This window comes from Pteropus medius, unplaced genomic scaffold, assembly GCF_902729225.1.
Source record: "Pteropus medius unplaced genomic scaffold, Ma_sr-lr_union100, whole genome shotgun sequence".
In the NCBI taxonomy this organism is placed as follows: Eukaryota; Metazoa; Chordata; class Mammalia; order Chiroptera; family Pteropodidae; genus Pteropus; species Pteropus medius.
The window spans coordinates 29953167-29980296 of record NW_024344378.1 but is presented as its reverse complement, the minus strand read 5'-3'; the positions used below and the strand labels follow the sequence as shown (position 1 = coordinate 29980296).

The 27130-nt window shown below is 37.1% G+C and overlaps 1 protein-coding gene and 2 pseudogenes across 7 annotated transcripts in view; 2 read left to right on the top strand and 1 right to left on the bottom strand.

Moving 5' to 3' along the window:
* The window catches only part of SGMS1 (sphingomyelin synthase 1), a 256609-nt gene that overhangs the window by 53184 nt on the left and 176295 nt on the right, over positions 1-27130 (bottom strand). For 3 of the 7 annotated variants that reach the window (XM_039871804.1, XM_039871807.1, XM_039871808.1), the window contains one exon: positions 12477-12597. The exons of 3 other annotated variants lie outside the window; for them this stretch is intronic. The gene's annotated coding sequence lies outside the window, so the exon portion shown is untranslated. Of the gene's footprint in view, positions 1-6103; positions 6123-12476; positions 12598-27130 lie in introns of those variants that run through there. One more of the 7 variants, XM_039871811.1, reaches the window with a different exon arrangement.
* LOC120609813 (uncharacterized) lies at positions 2947-3065 on the top strand (annotated as a pseudogene).
* LOC120609839 (uncharacterized) lies at positions 6142-6260 on the top strand (annotated as a pseudogene).

The window sequence follows — 27130 nt, the reverse complement described above, 5'->3', positions numbered from 1 at the left end:
CTATCTCTGAAGCAATCATGAATCCATCTATTTCTCTTCACTTCCATGCAACCACCATGGTTCCGCCAACACCGCACTTCATCTGATTACTGCCGCAGCCTCCTCAATGCTGCTTCTGTGCTTACCACCCATCCAAAGCCCAACTGCAATCTCCATAATGCAGCAAAGAGAACTTCTTAAACTGTGTGATTCTCATCTGTGAAATGCTGCAGTGCTTCCCACTACTATTAGAATAAAATCCACGCTTAATTGTTACAGAGCTTGCAGGACCTTTTCCGCCTTTGTTAAGTCCAAGTACCACCAGTGCACACAACACTTCAATTACTCTAATCTACTTTTAGTGCCTAATTGCCTCAGGGCCTTTGAATATGCTATTATGGTTCCCAAACACTTTCATCCTATTCTTCACTATTGGCTTCCACTCAACTTTCAGGCCTCTTTTCCTATGTTATCTCTCCAGACAAGCCTTTTCTGATCATCTTCTTGTGTACATCATCTTACTTTTTTGAATGTCTTTCTGCTCTGCCAGAATGGAAGCTCCATGAAGGGAAGTCCTTTGTTGGGATTTTCATTATTGTATCCCGAGGAGCGACACAGTACCTGGCACATATTAGGCACTTAATATAAATATCTGCTCCATAAATGAAAAAAATAAATACTAGAGAAAGAACGTAGTCAACTGTATTTGATTCTAAGAACACAGGTCTTAATTCCAGATTCTTCGCAGTGTAAGTGACTAGATTATCTTCTTTACAACTCACTTTCTCCTACCTATTTAAAAAAAGAAAAAAGAATAAATCCATAAACTATTTCATGTCAGAAAAAAAAAAAAAAACTAAAAAAAAAGTAATCTCTTAAAAAGAAATATAGTTAGGATTCTCAGATGGGAAAAAAATACTTCCTTTAATCATTTCTTCCTTTAAGACTTAACTTTAGTAGGAGAAGAAAATAGCATTGAGCCCTGGTGAGAACTTAATTTCTTAAACATATAAAAGGAAGCAGGCATCCCATTGTCATACCTAAAGAGAAGATTCATAGAGGTTCCTCAATTTTTATTCTTTGCTATAAGCAAAGTAAACAAAAAATCTAGATTAACGCTATATTACAAAACCCCCAAAATGTTCAAATAAAATTATAATTTCATATTTTCACGATGAATTAAAATAAAAATCCTGGAAGGATTTTTTTCCCCAAAATTGTATACACAGCTATCTTTCACCTAAAATTAACCCCTCACACTTTTCAAAGTTACTGAAATCCTCCTCAGTGTATGTTAATCAAATTTTTAGGAGTATCCTAGTGGGAAATACAGCTTAAATGTGAAACCTTATTGAGATGTTTCTCAATAGCTTCTGAAGGTATGATAACTTCTGATACTTTACAGATGAGTTGTTCATCACTGTGTACTAGTAACAGTTGAGACATAGGTTGGAATAATAAAAATCACAGGCATATCTGAACAACACAGTATCAAGATGGCATGTCCCTAATTATTCATTACCTAATAGGTCCTGCCCACTAAAATAGAACTGCAGGTGTCACTGTTCTGAGTTGTCTTGTTTCATGCCCAAATCATGTCATGCTCATTTTTTCAAAATTCTGTATACATTAACACCTAAACCAAAATGTCACTTTCACATCCAGCGAGAACATTATGTTATCATAACCTAGAAAGGTAGTATAGCTCATTAAAAGTGTTTCAAAATCTTGTCAAACGATCTAAAGATGTAAACTGTGAGATCAAACAATTTAACTTTTAAATGTCACAAGTTATTTCAGCATAAAAGAGAAACAAGGAGCAAGGGAAAATATGGGTTTAATTTGTAAAAGAACAAAACACCAGTCATGAAGATGAAAATTGGAAAAATGACTAAGAACAGCAATTATGTACTATATCTAGGGGAACAGAATCTGTCAGTGGGGGAGGGGTAAAATTTAGTACCTAAAATGCTAAAATGGCTTTCCAAATTTTTTCTGAAAACTACATTCTTACCATAAAAGAACAGTGGCAGTCCCATAAGTATGCATTCCATATCCTGATCATGTTCCATAACCATGCTAGAGGAAGCAGCTACACACATAAAAGATCCTCAAACCTAAAATAAGTTCTGCTTATACATATGATAGACATCCTGTTCATTAAAAGAACTCGATGATCAGCATTCAAAGAACAAATTATCAAACCACTCTGGCAAAGCGAAAGGCACATCAATTTCACTAAAGATACAGCTCAAATTTATCTTCCATTTATAATCCTAATGAGCTTTTCTCTTTGGTATAAACAGAGTCAGTACTAAAGAGCTAAGGACAGAAAATTACACATATTTATAAAAGCCAAATCACTGAATTAAAATAAAGCCAAACGTTAAGTACCTACTATGTCTCAGATGTTTTGTGAGTCACAAGAATGCATCCACCATGGTTCCTGACTAGGTTAAAATGTCCCCAAACCAAATTCCTGCTTTTTCTAAACCTACTCCTCCTGCATGCCTTCTTCAGTTTAACAAACTGCATGCAATTCCATGCTACCATTTGCTTAGCTGGCACTCTCTTCCTCCTCCGAACCAATCCATCAAAGCCAATCCCATCAGACCTAAGACCCACTTAAAGAAATGGTCACACACTAATCAGAAATTTTTATTCAGAAATACTCTGCACTTGAGTGAAAATATATAGTCAGACCTAAATCTTTCAGTACACTAGTATAGTACCTGGCACAGACTAGGCTCTTAATAAATATTTGTTGAATGTAGGATTAATCATTACTAGTGTCTAGCAAATCTGAGTACTTACTCCTAATACCCCAGTACACACCTGACATTTATCCATCATTAAGGAACATCAAACCAGTATACACAAGAATGAGAGAATAAAGGATTGAACTTGGAATTACTTTATTACCCCCAAATGATTAAGGAGGATTTTTGTTTTTAAATCTCATTATTAGTCTATGGCCATGCTACCCTGAACAAGCCCAATCCCGTCTGATCTCGGAAGCTAAGCAGGGTCAGGCCTGGTTAGTACTTGAATGGGAGACCACCTAGGAAGATCAGGTACTGTAGGCATAAAAAATAAAAAAATTAGGGATTGTAGGCTGACAAGGTCCTTGAAATCTGTGAGGTCAACCAAAGTTTGCCTAAATAAATAAATAAATAAATAAATAAATAAATAAATAAATCTATCTACCTCATTATTGTATTGAGTACCTACTATTAAAGCACTATGTATCACTGATAACGAGCAATTCATAACCCAGGTACTGAGCAGAGAGAACACACTAAGGTAGGATATATGGAAAAAGTGTCCAAGAGTATAGAATAGGAGATTAGTACAAATAACATATGCTAAGACTCAATACAGGCAAACAATTAGATAGTATTTTGTTAAGACTATCATAACCTCTTTGTAAGGCAATGTTACATTACTTACCGAAATCTGTAACACTTTATGTCCCCAAAACTCATTTCTAAGAATCTCGCTTACAGAAACATTAACAAGTGAGTCCAGATGTATGCTCAAAAATGTTCACAGCATCCCTGTTTATTTCCAAAAGCATTCTTCAATGTGGTTTGGATAAATTTAGTACCTCCCTTACAACAGGATACCATGCAGTTGTTCGAAAGAAGAGGTGTATCTGTATATAACATGTTTGTGATGCAGAAATAGATATTATTTCCATATAAAATGTATATATTTTACTGTATAAGCATTATGTATGTATAAGCATTAAAATCTAGAAGTATACACAATACCGAGGCTATGAGGGAACAGGAATGCATGATTGGTGAGGATAAGGAAATGTCACTTGTTTACACATGATATACTCGCAATAATCATGTATCATTCAGTGTTTAAAGAAAAATAAAGGCCAGAGAGAGAGAGAGCAAGAGGAAAAGGAGAAAGATTACAACAAAATGTAAAAGAAGAAACGTGACCAAAGAATTCTCAAGTCCAGAGTTACATATGCCTTTTTAAATATAAATAGCTGTCTGGGAACAGCTGCCCAAGCCAGGCAGTCATGGAATTCACCTTCTCTGCAGTCATATTCTCTTAGGATTTCCACTACCCTCCCTCTTTGGAAACCAATGATGCTTGGGCCCTGCCCCAACCTGGCTGGCAGTGACAGTTCTGATAAGAGCCAAAGAAAAGAAAAACAGAAAGGAAGAAGCAGCAGGTGAGCAGCTCCCCGCTCCTTTCCTAAGCCCCTGCAGGCACTGCTCTTCTGTCCCAGAGCTGAGTTCCTCACTCATCCTGAGCCCTGACTCCTGCATAAGTGACAAAATTCTCTGCAGACTCACCAAACCTAAGCAGTCCTCAGAAAGATCCACCAACAAAGACCTACAATCCTCACCAAAATAAATCTTTCTTTTTCTATCCAGGATTGAATTTAAAAAGGGACCAGCTGCTAGTGTGCAGACTTTCTTTATCTTCTTTCTGATATTGCAAGCAGTAAAAATATGATCAACGGAAGAACACGATCACAGCACGGGGCTGCCTAGGTCTGAAGCACGCCCCTGGGAACCTAGACTACAAGAGAGAGGCACAGACTTTCTCAGTTTCTCCAGGTCCCTGAGCTCCTCCTTGCCAGCCCATTAGCAGAATCCGTAGAGGATTCGTGTCACTGTCTGCCTGCCTTCTCCCGCTGCCAGAGACTTCAATGGAAGGAGGTATGGCCTACGCAAAGACTATTCAGGAGTTTTTCCCCAAATGTTCTTTATTTGCTCCCCAATATGCCACCACCCTTTACCTCGTGTATTATTTACTTGTGTTCTTCAAATCGGCTCTCTTTAAAACTAAGTCTTGCCCTAGGCAATAATATCCATGAACACAGATGTTTAATGTACTGGCAATTATTTTCTAAACTAATGAACATTAACACAAATATATAATTGAGAATTTTAAAAGGTGTTGTCTGGTTCCCATGGTATGTGAAAGTTGGAGAATAATGTCTTGAAAAAACCATCCTGGGAAAATGTACTGAGGTGCAAATTAGAGCACTGCAAATGAACTTCGAGAGCACCCACTACTAAGGCATAAGTGGGGTGCTGCCTATGACCACAAAATCTTTCTTCTTTAATGAAAAATGTAATCATAAATGGAGGAAGAAGGGACAGGAGAAAAAAATCCTTTTGTTAGTTTCCTTTATCGCCATTTTCAGTGTATTTTAGATCAAATTCCTTTGGCCCTGGGGCCCCATCTGTATTCCAAATCTTAATGTTTAAAAGAAAACTATGTGCCCCCCAGACTAATCGGGGGACCACTTCATAAATTATGTAAATGTCTAACCACTATGCTGTATACCTAAAACTGATATAAAATAATACTAAATGTCAACTCTAATTGGAAAACAAAGATTAAAAAAAAAAAGACAACTATAAAAGGCTTCAGGTTTGGCATTATGAAAAAGTTCTGGAGGTGGGTAGTGTGTGGGGTGATGATTATACAATATGAATGTACTTAATACTACTAAATTGTGTACTTAAAATGGTTAAAATGGCATATTTTAAGTTATGTGTATTTCACCACAATGAAAAACAAAGTTAAATCGCCAACTATACCCAGCAAATGAGCTGAGAAGAATCATAAGCAGTCTCCCACCGCGGGCTTGGGCCGGTTCTGTGGGCGGCTTTGTGCGGCCTAGCTGAGGGTGTCTGCCTTTACGCCTTGTCTTCTCTACCTTGTATCTTTCAGGAGTTTAACTACAGCGTGGATGGGAGCATGGGGTGATTCAGGAAAGAATGAAATTGTAATCAGTCAGCTGGCTAAACTCAGCATCCCCTTACTGCAAATCTGATAAAGAAGAAAGTGGTACTTTCGGTAACTCCACTCTCCAGCTGTAGAATACAAGGGGTGAAGGCAGGCCTTCCTGTATCCTTCTTTATAATTCTCTGATCCCACTGAGGTTGAAACTATTAGATAAAATTAGATTGTTACTGCACACATATATATCTTTTATTTTAGGTAACTTTTACATGGTAGTAACCTTGGAAACAAGAATTGGAATTAAATTTTACTTTTGACCTGTGAGTTTCAGTTGGTATCAGTCAAACTTAGCGGAAAGAAGAGTCTACATATATGAGAAACTGACCAAATAAATCAGTACCCTTATAAGCAGCAATTCCATTTATAAATTATCTTCTTGTCTACGGCCATGCCACTCTGAACAAGCCCGATCCCAGCTGATCTCGGAAGCTAAGCAGGGTCGCGCTTGGTTAGTACTTGGATGGGAGACCACCTAGGAGGACCAGGTGCTGTAGGCATAAAAAATAAAAATGAAAAAAAATAAGGGATTGTAAGCTGATATGGTCCTTGCAATTTGTGAGGTCGACCAAGGGATGCCTCACCTAAAAAAGAAAAAAAAAAAAGAAAACTTTCCCATGTATAAATTATCTTCTTGTTGGAAAATGTTTACTTTAGGATATAAAAAAAAATACACTGATACTTTATATTGTCAATTATAAGCAGCTGTCTGTTCAGTATATGTAAGGCATGGTCAGTTTTGTATTATCTACATCATACATAGAAATATACACACAAAAAGTAAGAATTTAGGTCTACCTACCAAACTGATGAAACTTACCCCTGGTGACTTAACAATTCTGTTTATCTTTTCATAATTACAAATTTATTATAAGGAATACATTGTTTTTATAACCAATAAGACTATGAAAACAAATAGGTGGTTTAAAGTGGATGCCCTTCCCCAATACACAAACACATTCCATCTCCTCATTCCATCCCCATCAAAAACACACCCCTATCCTCTACTATCAACAGAAACTGAGAGGAGAGACCTGGCAAGTTGACAGACTAAATTTAGCAGACAGATCTAAGTCACATTTCCTTTCAAAATCAGTCCCTGAAATAGTTCTGGTCTTGCGAAACTAAACTTTCTAGGCCTGCCATGCCACGCTTCATTTTGTATGTTTCTAGTTTTATCAAATGTCTACAGGAATTACATACTATTAAAAATAGCATCCCCGTCTGCTAGCTGATGCAACACCTTGGCAAACAGCAATTTGATTTTTGTGGAACACCTACCACATGTAAATCTAAATAACAAAGGTCAAAGTCTTTAGAAGTAGATTATTAACTTCAGGAGTCATAACAACATACGATAGATTTTTATTAAGAAGGAAGAAAACTACTTTTTATAAAAGAAAAATAAATGCTTAAATATTTTAAGGTACTTTTATAAGCTATGAAATTATCTAACTCTCTCAGCCAAAATCTGGGGTAAGTTTACAGGTGAAGACATGGAGGTTTCAGAAAGTGATTTCAAGTTAGATCTTTATACTATAATTCTAATTATATTAATCAAAGGATTGTCCAGAATTTAACATTAAATTATTTAGAGATGAACAGAACCAAAAAGTCCACTTCCTTTTTCTTTGAAAAGATTTCTAATGAAATTATATGTTATCGGGATTTTTAAAATGTATATAGGATTTTCTTTCAAATTGGCATTTTCCTCTTCGGCTAAAGTTCTAAAACAATCTACATGTTTTGTCAAACTAATAAATCTTTTAATAAAATAAAAGATGGTTTCCTTCATGTATCTTTTGAATTAAACAGTGTGTCATTTGTATAATTTTAATTTTACCAACTATATTTATAGAGAAAAGTTTGAAAGAGCTAGACAGCAAGAAGAAACACAGAATTTATAATCTGAGGATGCAGGATATAGAAATCATTTGAAGAAAATCATGACAGTTTTACAATGACTAGTTTTCATTTTCCTCGGTAAAATTACATATAACTTTGATTTGGACTACTTCATATGCCAGGTCCCTGGTATGTGTCGTAGAGGGTTCTCTCTCATAAAATAAGTGCCTCTATGTGCTAGGATCTTGTGAAAGATTTTTAAGCTGTGACACAGGACATCAATGTTTTTTCTTCTGCAGCTGCCTCCACTGTTATACCTGGGTGTAGATTAGCTAAGAGGGCAATTCTAGGATATCCAGGTATGGTAGTTAAAACATATTCTGAAACAATTTCTCCTTTTAAAAATATAAATCTGACCTTGAAAAACATAGAAACAAACAAACAAACAAACAAACAAATAAGCAAGGAAGCAAGCAAGCTGGAAACTAATGCAGGGAGTCTGGATATGTAGGCCAAAATTTAAAACACTTTTCCATCAGACCACACGAAGAATTATAAAATGAATTATTGCACCATAGCCTCTGTGGATTTAATTTCTGCTTTGGAAAGCCATTATTTATAAACATGAGAGAGTAATAAGATGTACTGTACTTCAGAATAGACTGCATTACTTCATGTGGCTTACATGTTAATTACAAAAGCATTAGAGCATGATTATGTGTTGAAGTAATTAGAAAATCGGTATGTGATACAGCATCCAACACCTTTAAGGCCAGGATGATGACAGCCACCTAAAGTTTCTCAATGCCAAGGCAGGAACCTGTATGCCACAGAACTAAAATTAAACGCATGTGACAACCTGATAGGTAGAGATGAGACCACGATGAGGATCCCAGTGACCTCTAAATGACTTTGAAGAAGACTGAATTTTCAGAGGGCAATTTAAGCAGAGAACCAAGCAGGATCGAGAGTCTAAAGTCTTTTCAACAACATACTTCTGCTCGACAAGTGAAGTGGAAGGTCTGTCACTTAATTGCTTCTCATTTCCTGCTCCTCCTCCTAGCAAGGAGGAAGATGATAAAAGCTAACATTACCGAGAGTGAATGAATCCCTACTGATAGGTGAAGACAGTCTCCAGAAGTGAGGTCAAGCGCTGAGGCTCAGGAGCTGGAGTGGGGCTCCAACGGTTGGCTCCAAAGCCTGCGTGCTCCATCAATGAACGGAATACTTCAAAGTAGGGATGCAGGCGCCTCCCTTCAAACCATGCGGTAAAGCTGATAGAAGATTCTGGAACTTGTTTTCAGTTCCTCAACAGTAGGTGCACTGTTACCACAAATATTGTTGACAAAGTCTCCCTTCTTTTCTTGCAGTTTCAGGAGCATACTTATGGGTCAAAACATTCCACATTTGGGAGGCTCCTAGCACAAGGCTCTCCTGCTTCTTCCACTGCTCTTTGCCCCAGCTAACATGTCCCCTGTCTTCACCCCAACTCTATTAGCTGGGAGATAAGGGCAGGTTTCTTGCAAAGCCTGAGCTGGGGACACAGCCTTCCTTCCGGAGTCTGAGCACCCCTCATGTTCCAAGGGTCTTACACATCTACCATATAGACAACTCCAGGTCACAATTCACATTTGTGTTTGTGACAGAGTAAGTCACTTCGGGGGGCAAACTGCCAGAGGAGGAACTTGCATATGTTTTCACTTTCCTCAATCACTTAGGCATAGGTATAAAAACATTACTGGGGGATTCTTTCAGAGAGCTCTTATGATCACGCCCTTTCCCAGGTCAAAAGCCCACCCCAACACAGCCAGGCCCCAAGCCCGAAGCAGCTATTAGAAGGATCAAATACTCTGTGTGTGTGTGTGTGTGTGTGTGTGTGTGTGTGTGTGTGTGTGTGAACTCATTTACCTTATACTATCTCTTTCTTCAAAAAGGACTTTCCCCCTTTTTATAAAAACAATATATTCTCTTTGTAAAAAGATTCAAATGATACAGAAGTACATTCAAGTTACATAGATGGTAGGTAGGTAGGCAGGCAGAAGAAAGGGAGAAGGGAAGGTAGGCAAATGAACTTCTTCAAGATCCTCCTTCAGAGATAACCAGTCCTAACAGTTTGAGGTACATCCTTCTGGATTTAAAAATGAAAAAAGTGAGAGTGTAATTTATACATATTCTATAATACCATCTGGGTAAAAAAGAGGGAGGGAAGGAGATAAATATATAATTGCTAATATATACATAAAATGTCACTTAAAGGTGTCAAAATAAATGGTCAATTTTGACTGGATCCAGGAAGTAGACCTCGGTAGCAAGGATGGGAAGTGCGCTTGTTACTCTACATCCTTTTTTACCATTTGAATGCGGAACCATGTGAATATATTTATTAAAAGAGAAAATGTACTTAATAAAGGTCCAAAACAGTGCTTAGCATAGAGCAAGCACTCAATCAATACTGCAAAATAAACGAAACAAATGAGCCTATCCATTTTAACAAAATAGAAATTACGCTACTTGCATGGCACATGCTGTTTTAAGTAACCTACTACAGCAAAACAACAGCAAAACAAACAAAAACACTTGATTACTGACACAGAAAGGCATCCATAATTGGTTCTTACAGAGGAATAGTATAAGCCACGAGTAAAACATTTTAGATATCAAGCGACTGGCAAAGATACCAGCTACCATTCTAAACATTTTCTCCCTAGACTCCTGCGGGCAAAGAGTACATATAACCAACCATGCAAAGTCTGGCTGCTCAGGCCTAAGGGGCTCTATAACAAGAGGGGCAATTTTTTATGTTTACAGTTTACCCCAAACGACAGATAAATTTTGTTTTGTTCTATAATCAGTCATGGCTACATTCACACAAAAACCATCGTCTTTGCCCAAATCTTCAAGAAACATGTGCTGCATTTATCATGTTACTGACCATCTCTTGACCTACAATCCCTTATCTAGGGGAATTCAAGCACCCCAATTCGAAAATCAGATTCTAGTTGAATCTTACACAAACTGGTGATCATCGAAGCAAAGTGCTTTACCCAAGGTCACATGGCAAATACTGGCAAAGCTGAGATCTGGCTGTGAGAGCAATTTTTCAGTGGGAGCATAAAATCTGACTGATAGTCTTTTTGTTTGTCCCTTTGTCCCCACCTCTATCCCAAGTGCACACAGCCATTACCAGCTCCCCCAAATAAAAACCCTCAGATGTCTCATCTGGGTCCCACGCCTATTTACAGAACCACTTTTTGTAGCCCCTTCACCCTAACTGGTGAACTCAGACTAACTATTCTCACAAAACGGAAAATCTCTAACAAGCTCTGGATCTCATTATACTTTGTATGAAGCTTTTTGTTTTAACAAACGAAACTGTTTCTAAGCACTTTAGTAATCATTTTAGCTGTACCATTTGCATACTGGTTAATGTACTAATTGCAGATCTGTTTTATTTGTTAAAACTAGAATCTTGGTTTGACAACATTTGGTTAACCATTTTGACTCGTGTTCACATTTTGGAGTTTACATGCTTGAAAATAGCACCGCCCATTTAAAATGTCCATTAATACAGATTCCCCTGATTTTAACAGGCTTTCTTTCAATTTTTCCAAAGAAACTTCATAGTAAAAATTACGTTACCCTATTTTATATAAAGAATTCCTTGAATAATAAACAATGGTTGAAATATCTGCACTGAAATCATGTTCAATTACTACTCAAAATATTTGGTACTTTAAATATGTGCAATGTCCCCGAATCAAGTGCATACATCATGTTTTATGAAATACACCTGCAGTAGGCAAGACACGTCAGCAAGAAACCAACTTTAATGAAAGAAAAGAAAGTATCTTTGGGAGAAACGAAATACATAAATTCTTAGGTTGTTACTGTAATGATTTCCTGAATAAAACATAAATCATGAAGAATGATTCTATTTCCTCAGGGAATTTAAATTAATAGAACGTTCATGCCTAGATATTTTAAAAGGAACTAGGAAATTTGGTGCTCACACCAAATTCCTATGGAGGTGGAGGAATCTCTGAACAATTTCTTTAGTGGATCAAATATCTCTAGTCTCCAGAGAAAATATCAGATGTTTTAGGCACAAACGAATCTCACTGTCACAAAAATAACCAGTGTGCCAGGGTAAAGGTGGCAGTGGTCATGGTGTGGGTTTGGGACAGCAGAGAGAGCTGGAAACCGGTGTCCTAGGGGAGAGACGGTGATGTCAGGAATCAGATGGTGCTGGCCCCACCATGGTAGATGCAGGACTCAATGAGAGTACAGTCTTCCTCAAGCTTCTCCAGGACTGTGTTCAAAGTAGTGCAAATTTCCCAAACATTCTACACAACAGTGTTCGGATATAAAGAAAAAGGCGCGTTCTAATTTCACAGCACATTCCAAAGCAACTCAAAAACCATTCGACATAGAAAGACTTCTAGGAGACATAAGAACTAAAGTTGACTATCCCCTCTCACCCCCAACTTCTCGTTTGACTTAACTGGGAGGAATTTAAACCTTTTTCTTACTCACAATGCTATTTATTGTAGGAATTGGATGTGACAAACTACATGGAATCCTTTAAAAAGTGCGAAATGCTACACAAATAGATTAGTATAGTACTCAAAGGATGGCAAATTTATAGATGATTAAATTGTTATGTGAACAGTTTTCTGTTCAGGTAACTAGAGAAATAAAACAGGATCTAGCTATATTCCTTTAAAAGAGTCTTATTATTCAAGGCAGTGGTCTCTGTATGAGTTTAATAAATAAGACAAATCATACCTTAGATTTGGTTCCCCTTCTTCTAAACATAACATCAACCTAGCCCTTCACCTAACTGTTACAAGCGAGGAAGGGAGCAGTCGTACCTCTAGGTTCTACTAGTAACTGGACCGTGAACTTCACACCAGCAAGCTTGTCCTCCTCAGGATCCCTAAAGACCAGCCCATCAAGCACCATGCAAAGGACAATGTTTCCAGAAGATCCCACCTTTATAACATCATCACCAGGGCACAGTCCAAGAGTTATTTCAGAAAAAGAGAAAGAAGAGTCAACAGACAAAAAAATAAATAATTGAATGACAAATATGAGGACAAAGTATTGCAGTAAAATGGTATGATGTCTGAGATCTGCTTTAAAATAATGCCTCCCCTCTCCCCACCCACCCTGAACAAAGCGGGGGAAGAGAAGAGATAAAACGAGAGTCACGGTAAGTTGGTGGTTGTTAATGCTACGTGATGTGATAAGGATATGGCGTCGCTCTACATTTAAAAACTTTTTTTAAAACTGTCTTAACATTTTTAAGCTGTAATTTAATCTGGTATGAACCAAATTTGTTTTAAAATACATGCATACATGCAAAACATAAAGCACTCATTAAAAGGAAATTAAGAAAATGGGCAAAGGTGGCCAAAAGGTACAAACTTCCAGTTACAAAAGAGATAAGTCATGGGGATGTAATGGACAGCATGGAGACTATAGTTAATTATACTGTACTGCATATTTTTAAGTTGCTAAGAGAGCAGATGTTAAAAGTTCTCATCATAAGAAAAAAAAGTCTGTATGTATGGTGATGGATGTTAACTAAACTTATTGTAGTAATCATTTTGCATGTATACAAATATCAAATCATTACACTGTACACCTGAAACCAAGATAAAGTTATATGTCAAAAAAAGAAAAATGCACCAAAAAATTTTTTATCTTGGGTGGTGGGATGAAACCAAAGAATAAATCAGTCAGTTTCACACAACTACTAAGCAGAGAACCACTATTCATAGCAAACAGCTCTTTCCACCAAACCTCATGCACTCATCAACATGTATTATAGCTATCATCTCTTTTTTGGTTTGTTCATTTTAGGGCATACAATGTGATAATTTAATACATATATACATTGTGAAACCACCACCTCTTTAATAATCTACCCATACATACACCCCTGAACGAAGTGAGACCAGACCCTGAAAGCGCACCCAATATTACCCATCTAACACTTTCTGTAGTCAGTAGGGCTTTTACCTACTAGCCCTATCCTCAAAGAACAAATGCATATGTCCAGTCTCTCTGCCTAATGAGACCAGGTCAACTCAACAACAGAAGAGATAAGAAAGCCAACAAGATCAAACTCTGATATGTAAGAAAGCTTCACATTAGCGGGCTAATAAAAACCAAAAGAAGCCCAAACCATTGCATGCCATTTATTGGGAAGATTTATACTAAAGTTTTACTCTGTTTTCTTACTCTCCAATTCCTCACTCACTCCATGCTTCCTTTCTAGCTTCAGAGGCAGACAATAAAGTCAAGAAATAGCCAAGAAACCACAATGGCAGAGAGGGAGAGGGAGGTAGGTTAAGCAATGACACACTGTTCTAGAAATTCCAACTGATAAAGGCACTAAGTTCCAAGACCAATTACTAGGGACAGCTAGAGAGACTGTGGACCTTTTCTGATCTGTCCCTTGACAAGAAAAAAGATTATCTTGGCAGAATGTTTTTACGTTAGTATGGACAACCAAGATACAGCTGACAAAAGCACTGGCTGAGCAGGATAGCTTAAAAAGATTTTGCTGGTGAGCTGATAAAAGTCCAACCCCCAACCAAACGGATTCTTTTGATCTTACATGTCACAGGGGCACTGCTCAGTTCATCTTCCCAGAGCACAGTACTCACTACACAAATGTTCAGACTCCTGACCTTTGCCAACTGAGTCATATATCCTATCTCTACATGGATCACACAAAAGCAGGGGGAAAACTTGAACATAAGCCAATCCTTTGGGCTGAAGGGGATAAGAATTCGAGGAGGAATTCTCTTATTCTTCCTCTCTAAGCTTTTAAGGGAAGTTTTCTTTTGTTGAAAACTGCTTAGTTCCTATCTTACGGATAACGTGAATCATGATATTTCCCATTTTGCTTTGGCCGCCAGGAGTCCTTGAGTCAGATGTGCAAACCAAATCTATAACTGAATTAAACCTAAAGATTCAGTGCTGACATCTAAAGAGTCTGAGTGTTTGTCTCATGAATCCTAAAACAAAACGTCCGTCACTTGTCATGTGGATTCCTACTTTAGGAAAGAGGGTCATGAATGGCAATATGGGTGATTGCATAATGCTGGTTTCTCCCTGGGATTTCGGATGTATTCTGAACCACATTTTATGACATATGACAGGGCAGAATTTGTCCAATTCTGGACATATCCACTAAGAAACTCCTTTCACCATTCAATTATCCATATTTCTCAAAATTGTGGGTTTTCTGAAAGCATGGTCTTTAAATAGGTCTACACAAATTCTATCTGAGGTTATGTCAAATAAACACACAACTTCAAAAAACAAGTTTTTTATTTTTATTTTTATAGCTGCCTATGCATTTTGCTTTAAGTCATATCTAACTTAATTTTAGAAGCAGTAAAGCAAGTCAAGTATGACTCCAATGTTCAGGCTGTTAGACCCACTCTAAACTGTTCTTTTCTACATCTTTACTTTTCATTCGATACCAAATTTTTAAGTAATAATTGGTTTAAATCTTTCTATCTTAAAAGTACAAATATTTAATGACTGATTCTTAAAGCAAGTCATGAACCAAATTAACAAATCACTATACTATATGAACTAATCATCACATACAGAATAACGCTGTAATCTGCATGGACTCCTTTTAGCTTTTACGTAATAGGAAGAGCTTGGCAGAAGCTCTCTGGTAGCACTTGAGTGAGCTGGGAGTTTTGTCTCACATCTAACAAGTAAGTTTATCCCTTATCCAAAAATATCCAGAGATATCAAGCCCTGAGGTGATAGCAAAATCCATACTCTGCCCTCTCTAGCCACATAGTGACTTTTATTAGACTCCAAAACAAACAAATGAACACACAAATAACCTTCATGGGTTACTGTTACGATGAGTACAGTGAATGCATACAATTCCAGATGTGATCCATGTAAAAAGCAGGTTAAACAAGTTGGCGGGATCCTGGGATACCTATAATAAATAGCCCCTTAAACCGGAGTCCTCCACGTTTTTGGCGCCAGGGACCAGTACTCCTATGAGAATCTAATGCCCGAAGATCGGAGGTGGAGCTGAGCCAGTGATGCTAGTGCTGGCTTGCCTGCTACTCATCTCCTGCCGTGTGGCCCAGTTCCTAACAGGACACGGACCAGTACCGGTCCACGACCCAGAGGTTGGAAACCCCTGGCTTAAACCGTTAAGGAGCAGGTATAACACTGTAGCGCAGCTGAAGTTCTCTTAACCAGTCTCGGACTGGATTAATTACACTCTCACAACATAGTGATGCATGTGGACGGCTAAGCAACCTCTCACTGTCACTGGTATTAGCTAACAAGCCTGACAACTGTTCCCACTCGCCAAAGTGCAGTGCTTACCAAGACTCAAGTTATACTTGCTTCAAAACATGTTTATCCAGGTTAGACTTGTTTCTGATATTACATAATTTAATTAAATATTAAGTAATCAATGAAATTTGAGTCTGAAGAGAAACTGAGCTGTTATTTCTATAAAACTAAATTGAATGCATTAGAAACACTTGACAAAAGTAAACAACTAAAAAGGATTGCTGCAAAACTAGGTATGTTTGAGACAATGTTAATATTCTGAGGGGAAAAAAGTGACTTAAAATCTAGACGAATTCAGTATCCAGCTGCTTTGAAAGTTTTGATGTTCTGGTGCCACTTTATAAAGCTTGGATATTGTTAATGGTGTATTATGAGTGTGGTCTATGCAGGAAAGACAACACAGAATATAAATCAGAAGACTTACATTCAAAGGAGACCTCCTGACACTACGCAAAAGACTGAGCAATTCTGAACGTTGATATTTCTAAGTTTAATAAAATGTTTATGGTGGGTATGCATCATTTTTGAAAAAAATTTCCACTGTTAACTGATTAATCATCTAACTACAGGTCCCAATTGTACTCGATAGGGCTTTCTCTAAGGAGCTAAGCCAAGGTCTGGGCCCTCCCATGTAAGTTTGTCTTTCCTTGATAAAGAACTTGAGCAAAAATGAAAGGGTGAAGTTAGCCCTGATGAAATCTCACTCCACTTTCAGAGGCCATCTCCTCCAGAGCTTGCACTGCCCTGAGTTCCAGAGTGGGGCACCTAGTCCCACGCCTATGGTGTACCAGATAAAACACTTAAAGCACTGCTTCTTCTCATCCCTTCACATTTATAACCCATTATCTCAAGTCCACATAAGCTCAGCTAGGAGTCGAGCAAGGCAAGGTGTGGAAATTCTTCTTCTCTAGGATGTTTGCATTTCAGAGGATCTATGTTCACCTCTCTATAAGTGTAATCAGTTCAAGAGTATATCAAGAAGTACAAAAAATGTCGAGACTGTGGAAGGGGAGATATTTTGGAACCAAGATAGCAAGGAGCAGGTTAGTCTTAAGGCCGACAAGCTACAAAGTGAAAAAAAACAGACTTAAACTCCATCTGTGACTTTGAGAAACAACCTTTCCAAGCCAGTTTCCTTGTATAAAAATAGGGTACCACCACCTACTTCACAGGATTAAATGAGATACAGAGTTATAAAGCACCTAGTACAGTCCAGGAACACAGTGGGTGCTCAAAATCATGGCTGCTTTCCAGTGTTCTACCTTTTCACATCCAACCCCACTCCATACCACGAAATGGCCTTATTTTTACATCTTCCCTCCCTTGATTTAAGAACCCAAAGATTCTCTTAAATGTAGCTGGATCTCCACCCCTCAAGGACTCCCAAAATCAGCATCTCAGGGGCACTTTTATGAAGAAAGCTGTATAGGGCAAAGTTATGTTACTTGCATGATATGTCCTCTATCCCTCAGTACACTCTTGGGAACTCAGAAAGTATGAGGCACTCAAAATGTGATCATCAGTTGCTTGATTTATACTATTAAAGTTGCTGAAAATTAATGTAAAGTAAGATCGAAAGCAAAAAAAAAAAGCAAGTCAGTTTATTTTTTTTACATCAATAGTCTCAACCTATTTTATTATAGTGAATTATCACTTAAAGATCTCTGATGTGGTTGCTAGATTTAGAGATCTGAGTTGAACACCCTGAAAAGAGCAGATCATCACCACTCAGGAGAAGGGTCTCTGCATACCTAGCTGGGAGCTTGTTTAGGGCAGGGCACTCTGCAGGTACACGGCAGGGTCATGGTGAGTGTGTCAATATCATCACCCCCAATTCAAGAGAAGGATCTTGAATCATATACATGCACAATAAAGATGAGGATGTTGAAGAGTACAGGAAAGATTAAATATGGTTGGCCTGGTCTAGTGCTTAAATGAAAGGAGACAGCCATGACACCAAACCAAAGGAGAAAGGGGTGAGGAGGGAATACAGCTAGTTTATTTTTAACAACATTCTGAACACACACACACATCTGGTCACAGCTCACTCTCCTTCCGTAAAAGAAAAAAATCAACTTGTATAAGTCCTGAAGAACAAAGTGTCTGGATTGAGATGTCTACATCTCTCTGCCTCCACCATGCAAATGAGTTATTTTTTCTCGATAAACAACAACCACTACTGGATAAACAACAACTACTATGTATTGCTTTAATTTTCCCTTTAGAAAACAAACACAAGTTGAGAAAGCTGCCTTCCCAATTTTCCAAAGATGATAAAATGCAACAGCTGCCACCTAAGCAATCATTCAGGTTTCAAGGGTATTTGTGATAAAGCTGTTATTTCCTCTAGAGGAAAGCCTTTCTCCTCCTCAGGTGTTGATTACTGATTCATACAGAAGCCGATAAGAACAAATGAGTTATGGAGCCTATGAAGGGCTGATAGTGATAGAATCTGCCTCAAGAGACAGAGTGGCATCTGAGAATTGTGATGCTAAATCATTTCACTTCTCTTCAGTATATGCCTTGGGAATACCTTCTGCTTACTAGATACATTCAAAAGATTACACAAGAAATAATTCTGTCCTTGGACTTTCTGCTCTGGTGTGCTAATACTTTAGATATAGTTAATATACTGCATATTTCTTCTCATTAATAAGAGGCAGGGTTATTTTTCTACTTTCTCCGAGCTTCTTAAAAAGTAGAGGTCTTTGCTAAAATATAAGACTTGAAACAATAAATTGCATAGAACATATACGTACTAAACTATAGACCTTGGTCTTAGAGAGAATTTTATGAATTTGACCTCAAAGGCAAGGGTAAAAGGTAAAAGGTAAAAGCACAAGTAAATGAATGAGAATATATCAAAGCAAAAGAAACCAACAGAAGCAACCAACTGAATGGGAGAAGATATTAGCGAACAATACCTCTGATAAGGTAATATCCAAAATATATAAAGAACTCATACAACTCAACAACAAAAATACAAACAATCCAATTTAAAAAATGGGCAGAAAATCTGAACAGATACTTCTCCCCTGAAGACATACAAACAGCCAACAGATTTAAGATGCTCAACTTCACCAGCTATTAGGGAAATAAAAATTCAAAACCACAGTGAGATACCACCACCTCACACCTGTTAGAATGGCTATCATCAACAGGAGAAGAAATAACAAGTGTTGGAGAGGTTGTGGGGAAAAGGAACCCTCATACACTGCTGGTGGTAATGTCAATTGGTACAGCCACTATGGAAAACAGTATGCAGGTTCCTCAAAAAATTAAGAATAGAATTACCATATGACCCAGCAATCCTTCTTTCAGGTATCTGTCCCCAAAATTTGAAATCATTTATCTGTAAAGATGCATGCACCCTGATGATCATAGCAGCATTATTCACGGTGGCCGAGACATGGAAACAACCACAGTGTCTTTTGATAGATGACTGAATGAAGATGTGGTACATATATAAAATGGAATATTATTCAGCCATAAAAAAGATGAAATACTGCCATCTGCCAACAACATGGATGGATCTTGAGATTACCATGCTAAGTGAAATAAGGCAGACAGAAAAAGTTGAGAACCATATGATTTCGCTCACATATGGGATATAAAACTGAAAGCAACAAACAAACAAGACAGACAAACAAAAACTCATAGACACAGACAACAGTTTAATAGTTACCAGAGAGTAAGGGCAGAGGGGAGGAGGGACAAAAGGATAAAGGGAGTCAAATACATAATAACAAAAGGAGATGTGACTTTCGATGGTCAACACACAATGCAATATAGAGATGATGTGTTATAGAATTGTACACTTGAAACCTATGTAATTGTATTAATCAATGTCACCCCAACACATTTTTAAAAGTTTTTAAATATAAAAATAAGTAAAAATAAAAAATATACTGTTAAGGTATAAAAAAAACTAGAGGTCTTTGGAAAACAGTAATTATTCACATGAAATGACAATTAACAATAAATAAATATGTACTTCAAATAAAAACCCCAAAGCAAACCATATTTAAAAAGGCAGATTCTTAACAGCTCTACGAATATAGAGAGTAAACATAAAAAATACTTGCAGGTGCTATCAGATATTGAAATATTAAATACTGAAATAAAATTATCCTAAATTTTAAAATTATCAGTTTTTAATTCAAAATTGTTTACAATAGCAACAAAATAGTAATTTTAATTTTAATTTTTTAAAAATTATTTGAACATTACAGAGTTGTTCAGTAAACTGCACAACTTTTTATGCAACTTGAAGCTAATATTTAGTACCCAAAACAGGTTTGGGATATCATCACAGAGAACTTTTTGGAATCAACTCTCAAAGGTGAGGTTCTCGTAAGTTCTTATGTTCTGGTCACAGGTCTTTTATAGAACCAGCACACATTCAGTTCTCAATCAAACGACGCAATGAATCCCAATTACCATCAAGCGACCACAGGAAAAAATTAAGTAAACATGCTGAAAACCATCCAACAGTTTGCTTCTTATATGGAAAGTATTACTGAGAAAGCCTCACAACCTTATGAGATAGAATCTCTCTGTGGAATAGTGTGTAAAGGCATGTGTGTGTGTGTGTGTGTGTGTGTGTGTGTATTTATTAATTATTCAAGACAATACTGAGCCCCTGTACATATAATGAACAATTCTAGCCAAGAGTTTTACATGGGCCAAATTATTTGAAAGAATAAGAAAAAAAATTATTCGTGGATATCAAATTCTTAACAGTGACAGATTATATGAAATGTCCAGAAAAGGCAAATCTATAGAAACAGAGAGTAGATTAGTAGTTGCCTGGGGATGGGAATAGGGATTGACATAAAAGGGCACGAGGGACCTTACCGGAGTGAGGGAAATGTTCTGAAACTGGTTTACGGAGCTGGCTGCATAACTTGGTAAACTTACTAAAAATCTCTGAACTGTACACATTAAAAAGGTGAATTTTATGGCATGAAAAGTATAGCTCAATGAAGGTTTTTTTTTGTTTTATTTTAAGTGACAGGGTGACCATTTGGACTTAGCATTTTAATTGGGACTGGAAAGTAACTAAGTAAGGATGTGATCAAATCTTCAATTTTGAGAGAATGTTCATTCTAGTACCTTTTAATAATCTGAATCTCAAAAGAGAAGGTTAATTAAATTATAGTACTTTCATACAATAAAATATATGTACTTATTTTAAGTTATGCAGGGAAAATATGACAATCTAAATGTCTATCAGTGGAGGTGGTTCATTGAAAGAAATCATGGTATAGCCATCCTCTGAAAGTAGTGTAGTCCATACTAAATAGTCAATTAAGAATATGTTAGATTATATACAATACATATAGAAATATATCTAGGATATACTGAATGAAAAAGTACCCAGTAGAACAATGCATACAGTAGTACACATGAGAAATGTGTGTGGATTATCTATGTATGTACATGTGTTTGCATGAATATTTGGATAGATAAATATCAAATTGTCCATAATGCTAAGCCCTGGGAAGAGGAAGAGGATTTTCCACCAAAATTCAAGAATAGGAGTTGGAAGCATGAATGTGTACCCAACAGCTAAGAATGGTTGTCACTGGATACGTGGGATTTATCTTTCCTTTTTTTTTTTTAATGTTCCTTTAAACTGTCTATATTTTCCTACTGGAGAGGAAGGTTAGTACAGCAGTCAAGAGATGGCCCAGATTTAAATCCTGGCTCCTTTTTACTTGATGTGAGATCTTGAGCAAATTGCTCAACCACTCTGTTGCAGCTTTTTGCCTCTGTCAACTGAGTATAACAGCACCTTCTCCAATAGCCTATGAGGATTGACAAAGCGCATTATACACAAAAGGCACTTAGAACAGAGTCTAGCATATAATGTATATTTTTTGTTAGTGCTCAACAGCATGTACACCAATACCTTAATTGGTAATAAGAAAACAAACAGAAACTGCATTTTTGCAGAGAAAAAAGAAAACATAAATACACAGGCACTGACCAACCTCAGGTATGTTCAATATCAATATGCGAGCAGACTGTATTAGGTTATAAATCAAAGTCTGGACTAGTTGTCAGAGCCTGTCTTATGACCAACAATGACGTAACCAAACTCCCTGTGGACCACACTGAGGCCAGAAGGTACGTGGGTGGGAAGCTCCCAAGTGCCTCGGCTCAATGTGTTGTGACCAACTCATGATGCAAGAGATAATTAGTGTGTGTGACCAGACCAATGGGCAGGGGACACCTGAAACACAAACGCTCCAATATAAACACTTATTCCTAATTATTGACCTCAATGGGATCTGTGGCCTCATCTTGGGACATACAGTATAACCCAGGGTCAATTATCTGATACTTGAACCAGCAATAGAAAAAGTCATTAATCATAACATTCTAATAACACAGGCAAACCTGTGAGAAACAGCAAGTTCTAAAGGAGAATTGCCATTTCTCATACCTCATGGTTTAAGAAGAACTTTCAACTTCAGTAGTCCTTCGGATCTTTTCCAATAGCCACCCACTCAATCCACACAATGCTAAAAATTCTTTCTTAAAGGAAGGACACATATTTATTGAGTGATTACTATATATCAAATTCATCTATTTCCCTCAAAACTCTTTGAGGTAGGTATTTGAATCTCCACTTTTACAAATTAAGAAAATTGTAAAAGTGGAAGTATATTCCTTACTCAGGTCCATCCCTGAGTGGAAGGGCTGAGAATCAAATGCAAAATCATCCATTTACAAAGCTACTGCTTTTCCCATGCACTGTAAATCCTGCTAGTTTCATTCTTAAGTGGTTCATGCTTTTTATTTCAACTGCAAAGCACTTCCTTCAAAAAGCTTATATACCACCAAAAATTTAGGTCATCTGACCAAAAATATTCCACCAAAGATCCTGAAATTTTGGTCACAGTTGATATCAGCACTTCACTTTTCGTTTTCTTTGTTTCTCCTAGGCCAACTGGTTTTCGACAAGGCACCAAGGTCTCACCCACAGACCAGAACAAATGACAGAAACTCCTGCTTTTAGAAACTCATTTTTTCAAAGTAAATTCATTGCCTTACTCATTTATTCTCCTGTATAAAATGTTAAATACAAATTCACAAATGAATTTTTGTCAGCCTTATTTAGTCACCTGATTTATAAGCTAAAACTAAAGAGGCAAGGTGGTCCAAAGTGGTACAAAACTATTGTGAGCTCTCCTATGACAGAGCTAGACACTTTTAAATATCTCCATTTATCTTTCGTTCTGATATACTATTTAGAAAACTGTCATGACCAAACTATAATAAACTGGAGTGATCAAAAGACAAATTAATGACATCAATCATCAATTATTTCCTCAGTCTTCACTGAAACAAACACTTAATAAGTGCATATCATTCAAAACAACGACAGCTGGTTCTCTATTGGTCTGGTGTCCAGTTATTTTTATATTGAATGAGATTGACCAGTAACAGAGGTCAAAGCTTAGCATTAGCTTTCCCAAAAGTAAATTTAATTTTTCTTATTCTAGATTTTTATTTCAGTAAATTCAAATTAACTGAATCAATTGCCTCATGAAACTGTGAAAAGAATAAACAAAGCTGTCGTTAGACATTTCAGGTCAAATGGCATCAAAAAAAGGCCATAATCCTACTAGAAATTCAGATTCATTGATATTTTCAGGGAGAAACAGTATATATTAAACCATGTTGCCCTTTATAGGATACCATTAAAAGGCTTTCCATATGTATGAATGAGATTCATATATAAATATAGATTATTTAAATTGTCAGGAAGTCCTTAAAATCTCCTCTGGAGATACTTCATTAAATAAAGAACTAGCAAACTATTTTCCTTGGATTTAGATTGAGTAAGAGTTTACACAGAATGTAACGAGGTCAATTTGTGTTAACCAGAATCACTTTAAACGTTCGAAGGAGTTTAGTCCTTGAAGAAATTTGGAGGGACATTCATTCTTGATCTATTCATTATTTTAAAGTCAGATTTTAAAATAAATTTTACATAGTTTTAATAACACTCCACTCACAAGAGAACTGACATGATCCTCTCACTGGCCAGTCTAGAGAGGTAATTACACGAACACAAAGAAAGAAAAGGTTCAACCCACTAACACTTGGCACCAGTGTTATTCCACATTCAATAGTCTATAAAATTTATCATGAGGTATATAATATATGATTATCTTAGAACTCACCCCAGCTATCTAGAAGCTAACTGACTAGGAGTTATAAAGAGACGAAAGGGAAGTGTTCTGGACTCCAGGGGTGTATTTGTCAGGTATGCATACGTCTAGTTGACTAGAGTATTCCAAACTGATCTTTTTCAGTCAAGTTCTCTGTACCTGCTCATTTTCTCTCAAGCACTTCTTGTTCTTGTCTCCATCCATTCTTTCAACACACTGTATTTCATTTCAGGCACAGTTCTAGGTACTGGGGATACAGGAATGAGTATTCCTGTATATTCTCTGTGACTCTGGCTATCTGAAATGATCTTACCAGGTGGCTAATTTCTGATGTTTATAGACACTCCACTCACAAGAGAACTGACATGATTCTCTTACTGGCCAGTCTAGAGAGGTAATTACATGAACTCACCTATTCCTAAGAGGCCCCATCTACTGCCCAGGGCCTAGGCAAATGCAGAGGGGAAGGGCCCCAAGGCTTACTTACTACCTCCTGAGAGGAGGTAACTAGGGGGTACCAGGTCTCCAGAGCTGTAAGACATACCAGGAGCAGTGGGAATAATCTTTTGTCCCAAACGACAACTACTTGGCCTTAAAAACAGCAGAAAGTATAGCCGACTTTTCTCGACCCCTCACGCTTCTTTCATTTCTTTCTTAAAAGAACATGTTTTCTACCCCTACACCAAAATAAAAACAAAGTTCTTAATGAACATCAAAGATTGGAGATAACACAAGAAAAATATTTGGAATACATATGAAATAGGACTAACTTCCCCAATTTAAAATGAGCTCATGTATGTCAATATGATAAACACAAGAATCCAACCGGAAGAAAAGGAAGAGAAAGAAAAGAGGGGGAAGCTGAAAAGTACAAAGCAAAGCACACAGCAGGCAATTTACATAAAGAAATTCAAATGGCCAAGGAACTTACAGGATCCTAAACCTGTAATTAAAGATAAGCAAGTGAAAACAGAGATAACATTTTTAATTTATCAGATTGGCAAAAATGTCATAGCTTGGTGATTTACTGGATCTAGTGGGGGTGTGGGAAAAGATATAACCCTGGTTAAAAAAGTCAATTTGCATATCCTTTCTAGAGTAAAACTAGATAGTGTTTATCAAAGTTTGAAATGTTTTTATCCTCTAACCTAGCAATCTATTAGGAATTTACCCTACAAATATATCAGCAAAATGTTTATACAGAAGTATTTACAAAAAGGCCCCTTAATTTTCTTCACTGGCAATATCTCCAAGGGCTCAATACAGCTCCTCCTCCCAAATATCTGGCAATTATTAAAATAGCCAGAATTAAGGCAAAGGTGAAATCAATTATTGTGTATCCATATGATGAAATGTTATACACATTAAAGTGAATAAGGAAGATTTGTGTGTGTTGACTGGAAAGAACTCTAAAAATAAGAAAAAAGTATGCACCAAAAATGGCTACAGAAAATGTAATCCCTTTATTAAACAATATAAAAAGCAGAGGGTCAGACAGATGCAAATATGTGCCAAAAACATTTTTTTTTCTTGGAAGAAATTATTAAAAAATGTAATAATAGTTACATTTGAGGGGAGGCTTTTACTTCTCTTTCTCTTTCTGTATCTTTAGACACCATTTGTATGTTAGCCACGTACATGCACTGTTTTTATTTATTTTCAATATCATGGGTCGCCTGAGTGTTAGACTGCAGGCAATTCTCTCTCTTTACACTCTGTTTTAGGAGAATTCTGAGGGAGAAAATCAAAATATGAAATGAAGCAGGAAAAAAGAAGGCAAAGCAGACAGATCAAGTATCAACTTGGGTTCAAGGACAAGGCCAGAGTATTTCTCCTTTTTTAATGTTTTAAACAAAAGGATAAATTATGCATTGCATGGTGGTAGGGAGCAAGAAGCCACAAAGAAATCTTAGCAGTTCAAAGCTGTGGAATGTAGAAAACAACCTGGAGGGAAAATCTTTAAAAAGCAATTCTGGAAGAAATATTCTTCCAAATTCACAAAGAAATGCACTAGCAAACTAAATAAAAAACCCACCAATAACAAATAAAACCATAACCCTACAACGCATTATAAAATCTTTTGGTAAATATTTATAAAGCCTAAGAGATAAAATCCCAAATTGAATTACTTCACATGCAGCTATAATTCTAAGTTGTATATCTTCACAGGCATTAAACAAAAAGCCTGGAATGTCATCTAGCTGGATGTCATTTCATAAATGGGGTTCCAATTCTTCATTATCCATGTATTTATCCAAGGTTTAAGAGGCAAACAATAAAAAAGATAATTCAAGAAACTTAATCCTCAACAGTCCCTTAGGGATGAGTCACTCTATGGATTTCAAACCATACGATGTTAAAAGTCTGAGGGACCTGATGAAGTACCATTGAGGGAAAAAAAAATTAAAATCATCTGAATATATATACATCATGTGCAATTGCCTGATTGATGCAATAAAAATAAAGGATCTGTGGAGAAGGGTGGCATTTTTCCTCCCTGTATCAGTTATCTATTTACTGCCTCTCAGTTACAAATTCACCCTTTACCACCTGATCTGAAAAAATAAATCTGAGCCCATTAGTTTTTCTTCTTCACTTGCTATCCAGCATGGTGTTGTTAAGTTTTGTCGGCAGAGGATGCTGGAAAAACACGGCAGGAGGAAGGAGTTATAATTCCTGATTCTGCTGCGCTCCCTCCGCAGGCTCCTAGGGCATGTGCAACTTCTCCAGCACCAGTCTGGTAACAATTCTGTAGTGGAGCGCCTCCAGTTAGACACCTCCCCTTCAACAGCTTTCCCTGGCACCCTAAGGATGGGTTTTCAGCAAGTTCTAGAGCGTGGATTTTTAACAAGTTCCACGGGCCTGGCACCACAACAATCTCTCTGCCATGTAGTGGGCCACGGGAAAGAAACATATTTAATGCAAACTGCTAAGTGATGTATGAAGAAGTGCTTGATTCTGCATGCTTAAGGAGGGGGCGGCGTTAG